The following is a 7,060-nucleotide window of genomic DNA, read 5'->3' as shown; positions in this document are numbered from 1 at the left end:
TGGATAACGTATACCATAGAATATTAATTTACCAAATGTAGCTCACTACGAAATCACTAGGTAGAAGTAAGTATATAAAAATGGTGTCTTAAATCTAATTTCAAAACAATCCTTAATGCTGATAATTACCATGTATGTAATACCTTGTACATCTCTCTCTCTCTCTCTCTCTGGTTGCTCACTGACTACCCATTAGGAAAACACTGATAGGCAGGTAGAAGTAAGTATATAAAAATGGTGTCTTAAATCTAAGACACTTGCCTGGGTATAAACGTCTGCAACGCAGAATAGCCCAACAAAATTTGCCTGTAAAATCTAATCTGTTTAAATTTTAACTTTTAGAAGTTTGACTCATTATACATTGATGTATATTAAGATGAAATCATTTAATGCTACATAAAATTTATTAATACCCAAATCTGTTTGCCGGGGGATCGTGGTGCTACTAAGAAAGGACTCAAACAACGGGGATAAAATAGACAATTTCAGGCCCATCACTCCGCTTAATTGAGAGTTGAAGATTTTGGTATTAGCAAAAATGTTGGCGCGTATCGTGTGTGGACTAATCGGCGGCAGATCTATCCAGGACAACCTCCATCTTATACGCTATACATACATACATACATACATACATGCATACATACATATATACATACATACATACATGCATACATACATGCTTACATACATACACACGTAGATACATGCTTACATACATACATACACAAGTACGTACATACATACCTGCCTATAAATGTGGGTATATATACATGTATGTGTGGTTATCCATACAGGGTACCACGAACGGCTATTCAATTGAATCCAATACAGCCAATTAAATACACATGATGTCAGGGACCACAGTACTCGTATCAAAACAACATTTATAGTCAATTTTGACAACAGAAGCTATCGAAATAAGGAGTGTCCTGATTTGATATAATAGGCAGACACTAGTGTTTTGAAGCAGCAAATAATTGCTAGAATACAGTAAAGACGAATGATCAGTGAAATATTACCTTTCAAGTAATGGCTGATGGAGGAAATAACTGATTCATTGACAAAGATATAGCACATTCCATTCAAGAATGTCTTTTAATAGATATTTTCCTTGATTCACGTGCCCATTTCTAAATTTCTACTCTTCAGTTAATAATTAATCTTGATTCTTTCACTGGTATTTTAATTTTAGTGCGTAACATAAACCACAGAATGTCGATGCTCTCTTTCTAAAATTATTTCATACTTACCCTTGATCATTTCTGTATCCTGTCGATATATCAATCTTATTTTGGGACGCGAATATGAATTAAACTCAGCTTCGGACTACAATATTTTATTCATATTATTTTCAAATATGGGAAGAATTTCAGCATATGCCGGAGAAGTGTGTACATTGATTATATTGTCACTAGTGATTCAACTTTTCTTATTTTATCACTCACCAAGTATCAAAGGAGAATTAATCCACAGCTAAGAACGTAAGCATGGGAAAAATGATGCTGAACTCTCTGCAAGGCATACTCTTCTGCAAGCTCTCCGTTCAAATCTTTTCATATTGCTCTCAATGTCTGAAACAATGCCATCCGTTTTGGGAAAGATGTAAGTCGATTACATCGACACCAGTGTTCAATCATTTCTTAATGTTGTATTTTATTCCATAAGCCAACTACAGAAATCACAGCAGTAATATATGTTTCTGCTTTCCATTATATTTCAGGAACAGCAGGAATAATAACGAACCGGTTTCGAAAGTCTTGTAAGTTCTTCGCTACCGATATATTTCTTTCCTCACTCTGGTTTATACATCATATTTTCTCACATAATATTTCGTTTGACAATACTTATTGCTGATAGTAATCATATTTGTGATACTGTGCACGTATTTTCTCTCTCTCCCCCTCTCTCTCTCTCGCTGGTCGCTCTCTGAGCAAAGAAGTTCTGTAAATATTGTCTAGTCTTCTCTATTGACGGTCTAGATGGGTACATAGTAACCACCAATGCATCGTACCTATACAAACTTCACTTGGTATTACATGAGGAGTCACTGACTGAGGTATGGTCCGACCAGATCCGTAACCTGAGCAGAGTAAGGGGGGCCCATAGTTATATCAAACAAATTGTTGCTATTATTATTATTATATTATTATTATTATTATTATTATATTATTATTATTATTATTATTATTATTGAATGTTCATCGGCACCAAAGCTTATCATCGAAGAAAATTCGTACCTTCCTAGCAGTTAGAATTAAGTCTATTTCTTAGAGGGTCAGGTTAGTAAAGTTTTTAGCTAGAATAAGAGCTTCGTTAAGGAGATAGGGGATACAGAAGTGTAGTAATTGTTGATAAGGAATTGTAGGAATGAGGATGTTTTTATATATTCAGGGAGGTGAAACTAGGTTATAAACTCACTTGTTCAAGAAAATGGCATAGATCAATTGGATACCTTGCTTAATCACGTCCAAATATACGGCACGGAACTCGCCACGGATAGGCTTACACCGTGGGGCTAGTGCATCGAAGAAGAATACGACCATTGTAGACTGACCAGTAGGGAGGCAGAGTATATGTGCGTACTATCGCATGCATCGGATGGCTATGAGGTGGACAGTTGCGGACTGATATTCTCGATATAAATTGAGAACACACACACACACACACACACACACACACACACACACACACACACACATACACTCACACAAACATTCACACACATAGTACTCACACACTCACTCACATGAGCACGCAAACAGATACACACGTGCACACTCACCCACGCACACACGAGCACACTCAAATACAAAGATTTCGTTTTATTGCAATGATATTCAATGCTTCATTGGAGAAGTTGGTATATTTATATATGTGCCAAGAGAATGGTGACTATTCAAAGAGTTCCATATGACGCATAAAATAGATGTTTCTACATAATAGCAATTATGATGGATGAATGAGAAATGGTCCCTCTGCTAAGTGATTGGGTATCACGACACAAACGCCCTGGTTTTACAAACGATATCATACTACGGTGACTAAGCTCTAAACTCTATGAATTTCCCGATCGTTGATTTGTTTCCTGAAATTGCTGAGTAGATGTAACAAGAATACCTGCTTTATTAGCCTCTGGCATAGTAAATCTAGTATGGAAACTGATTGATAGACAATGGCATCTGAGAGAAAACATGAGAGGTTGGATGAAATTGATAAGATTATTTAACGTCCAGTGGACATTTAAAGTCATGTTCAAAATGCGTTTGTGAAGACTTTGAGTAGAACAGATGGCAGTTATAATTAAATATGCAGGGCATTCTTACTGTTGAACATGAAGAAGAAGGTATTTTCGACGGGCTTCAATTTCCTGAGACAAATGAACGGTCATCCTTCACACTGGTTGCAAAGATATTACTTGGCAGTTCATAAAGCAGGTAACCACTTTGAAATTGTAGAGAACATGCTTTCTTTTCTTTCAACTTCACTCTAATATCAATCAAAATATCAATCTAATATCATCAATCTAAAATCATCAAAATGCATTACCTTCAGAACCACTTTGATAATTTGTCACACTTAGTTGTTAACCAGCAATGAACAAAGTGAACGATTATACCTAGATTTAAAACTATGAACACTGGGATACGAATATGGTGATGTATACCTGCAACACCATTGAATACGATTATTCTGAGGCAGATCACCAGAGAACTTCACTCAATCGCCGCTTTCGTGAGACGCCTGAGTATCTAGGCTTGGGTCACTTTTCTTTGATTACATGGGTGTAATTTATTTAGAAATATATAACTGCTACCTGAACATGTTGGATAAACAAAAAAAGTAACAGTAAATAATTGAAGGCATCAATCTTTGCATGCTTTTGGTTGCTGCATACAACGAAAAGATATTGGCAATCGGAGCAGATAACAGAAAACTGGGAGAACTGATGGAATATGAAAAATCAACCATAGGTATTGACATGAAAGTAGATCTAATATGGTAGGCTCCAAATCCCGTGTTATCTAGTGGTATCATATCTTCAGTAATCATATAAAGCATATATGCTTTTGCTCGTGATTCGATTCCCCACCAATTGATCCAAAGAGAGAAACATACATACTTTTACACACACGCCTAGAGCACGAACCTACCCAAATACACGAGATATCTATCTATCTATCTATCTATCTATCTATCTATCTATCTATCTATCTATCTATCTATCTATCTATCTATCTGTGCATATACACACATATATATGGGTATTTATATTGACAAATGTAGGGGCCTGTATGTGTGTATAAGTGGTGTCTAAATATGCATACGCACATCCATATATGGGTGTATGATTTTTTTGCGCTCGCGTGTTTCTGTGTGTGTGTTTGGGTTTGTGTCTGCAGTTGAACAATTTGCAAGAGGTATTTCAGGATATATTTTATAATTACCTGAAGCAATTCCAATCTAGTGTAGTCTAAATTTACGTTATTAGAAAATATTTGAAAGCTCTCGATAGAATTTCAGGCAACTTGAGAATCGAAGACTTGACATGAGTTCTTACTAGCAGTAAAAATCTAAATGTATTTCACTGAATTTAAATCTGGTAAGTTTTAAGTACACTAGCCATATGTTTCATAACCATAAACAATGTCTGGTGGCCATACTAAAGTTTTCTATGATTTGTGTGAAGCCTTCCACTGCTTCCTACATCCAAAAGAATTTAACAACAACCTCCGATATAAATATATACATTTTTTGGTAGTTTTATCTCAGAGGCACCGCCGTTTTGCTACATATAATTACTAAGAACCTCTTCTAATATGTGGCACTTGGTGAAGAATGGAGTTTGATATAGCTACCCCCAATTGCAACTCTTGCCGTGAGGTAGGATCATCTGGGACTCTCGACAGGAAGAGGTCCAGCTTTGATTTATAAACCCCTACATCTACTTTGTGCAAGTTCCTCAGACTCTTTGGAAGACTATTGAAAAGCTGTGATCCCTTGTAACCCAGGATGTTGCAGTAAATGTTCCTGAAGCGTGGTGGCTTTGCTGGGATATTTGGCAGTATGCTGTGTCGTCCCGTCCTGGCATTGGTGTAGCTTTCAAAGCCAACATTTGGCCCAAATCCTTCCAGGATCTTTCAGATATATATTACTGCATACCTCTCCCGTCTTCTCTCCAGGGAGTAGAGTCTTAACGGTTTCAACCTTTCCCAGTACCTGAGCTATTGCAAAGAGATGATCTTCTTTGTGACTCTTATCTGGATTGCCTCAAGGTCCGCTGTTAATTATATATATATACTTATACACAATATATATTTACATACATATATATATATACATATATACATATACATATGTATATATAATATATATATATATATATATATATATATATTCTATATATGCATATAAATAAATACGTATATATATATATCTATGTATATATATATATATATATATATAATATATATATATATATTATATATATAATATATATATATATATACATATATATATAATATATATATTATTAGTGAATTGAAGAAATGGAGTTGAACGAAGATTGAACAGAAATCGTTTGAACAGAAATGAGTTTGGCCATGGGCTCTTAGGAGCCTCGTTCGATTTGTTTTGCTCCGCCTCTGTTCTGTTTTTATTTTTTCCAACGGATTTCCTATTTCTTCCTGAAGAGAAAGACACAATATGGTCTCCTTATTCAATCGGAATTTGGTAAATTGTGCCTTTCGAAACACGTGTAGAATGCAATAAAACGATTTCTGTTCAATCTTCGTTCAACTCCATTTCTTCAATTCACTAATAATATTAAAATTCAATTATCCGCACCAACGCACGGTTGCAATACCATATGGTTGTACCTCCAACCGTGCTGTCTTCTGCTGTGATTTTTGCTACCAAGGTATCGGTTAAACTTTTGATTAATCTGCAACAAGATTATTCATCTTTCTATTTCACAATATATATATATATACTTTATAGGGGTTTAATTTCACTGATGATCTAAACGGATACGGTGTGTAACTGCTATAATTGGCCATCTGTTAGGTTCCAAATTCTCAGTTGAGGAGTGGGATCCGCAGAAGACTTCCGAATTACCAGGTGTATATTTGAAGAAAAACAACAACAAAACCAATGCATTGAGAGTATTTCAGGTCAGAGTATCCAGTTACATTAAGGCGAATTAGAAGTAATTAACGTCTTACAACTGTTTCTGGGATATTTTAGATGGGTCAGCATCTCCATACACTGGGTTTCCCATCATCAGAGACAAGGTGTTCATATTGGAAAATTCCAGACACAGAATTCGTAGAGTATAAAAGAATAAAATAGTAGACAGAAGGATAGGGAATAAAATAGAAGACAAGAGGATAAAGTTCACAGCTCATCTTCTTTCAGAGAATATGGATTTTGGCCTGTACTTCAGCGGAGATATAAGTCCTCAAGTATAATCCCAGGTAAATCCAGACATGATAGTGGATATAGAAGCGTAGTAATTCTTGATATCAATTTATAGGAAAGCGGAGGAGTTTCTATTTTCACTGAAGTGAAACTAGGCTATAACATTACCTGTTCAAAGCTAAAAGTTAACGTCTATTTTTTCCCTAACTATATCTATTATATTAATTATTTACATACCTGAGATAAAACTAGAAAAAAATGTATATATTCATATATATATATGTATATATATTCTATATATGCATATAAATAAATACGTATATATATATATCTATGTATATATTATATATATATATATATATATATGTATATATATATATATATATATATATTATATATATTATATTATATATATATATATATGTATGTATGTATATAATGGTGAAATAACTTAAAGACAAAGCACAAAAATACTTTTGTTGCTACTGTATCAGACGGAAGAAAAAAAAAATGAATGAAAGAAGCAAACAAACAACGATAGAAAGAAAGAAAGAAAAAGAGAAGGAAAGAGAGTAGGATCAGGATTATTGATTAATGTTAGTACGCTGTTATGTATGCTACATGGAGAGAAATTTGGTTTTCT

Source organism: Octopus sinensis, unplaced genomic scaffold, assembly GCF_006345805.1.
Source record: "Octopus sinensis unplaced genomic scaffold, ASM634580v1 Contig12483, whole genome shotgun sequence".
Lineage (NCBI taxonomy): Eukaryota > Metazoa > Mollusca > Cephalopoda > Octopoda > Octopodidae > Octopus > Octopus sinensis.
Note: the sequence above shows the minus strand (reverse complement) of the source record.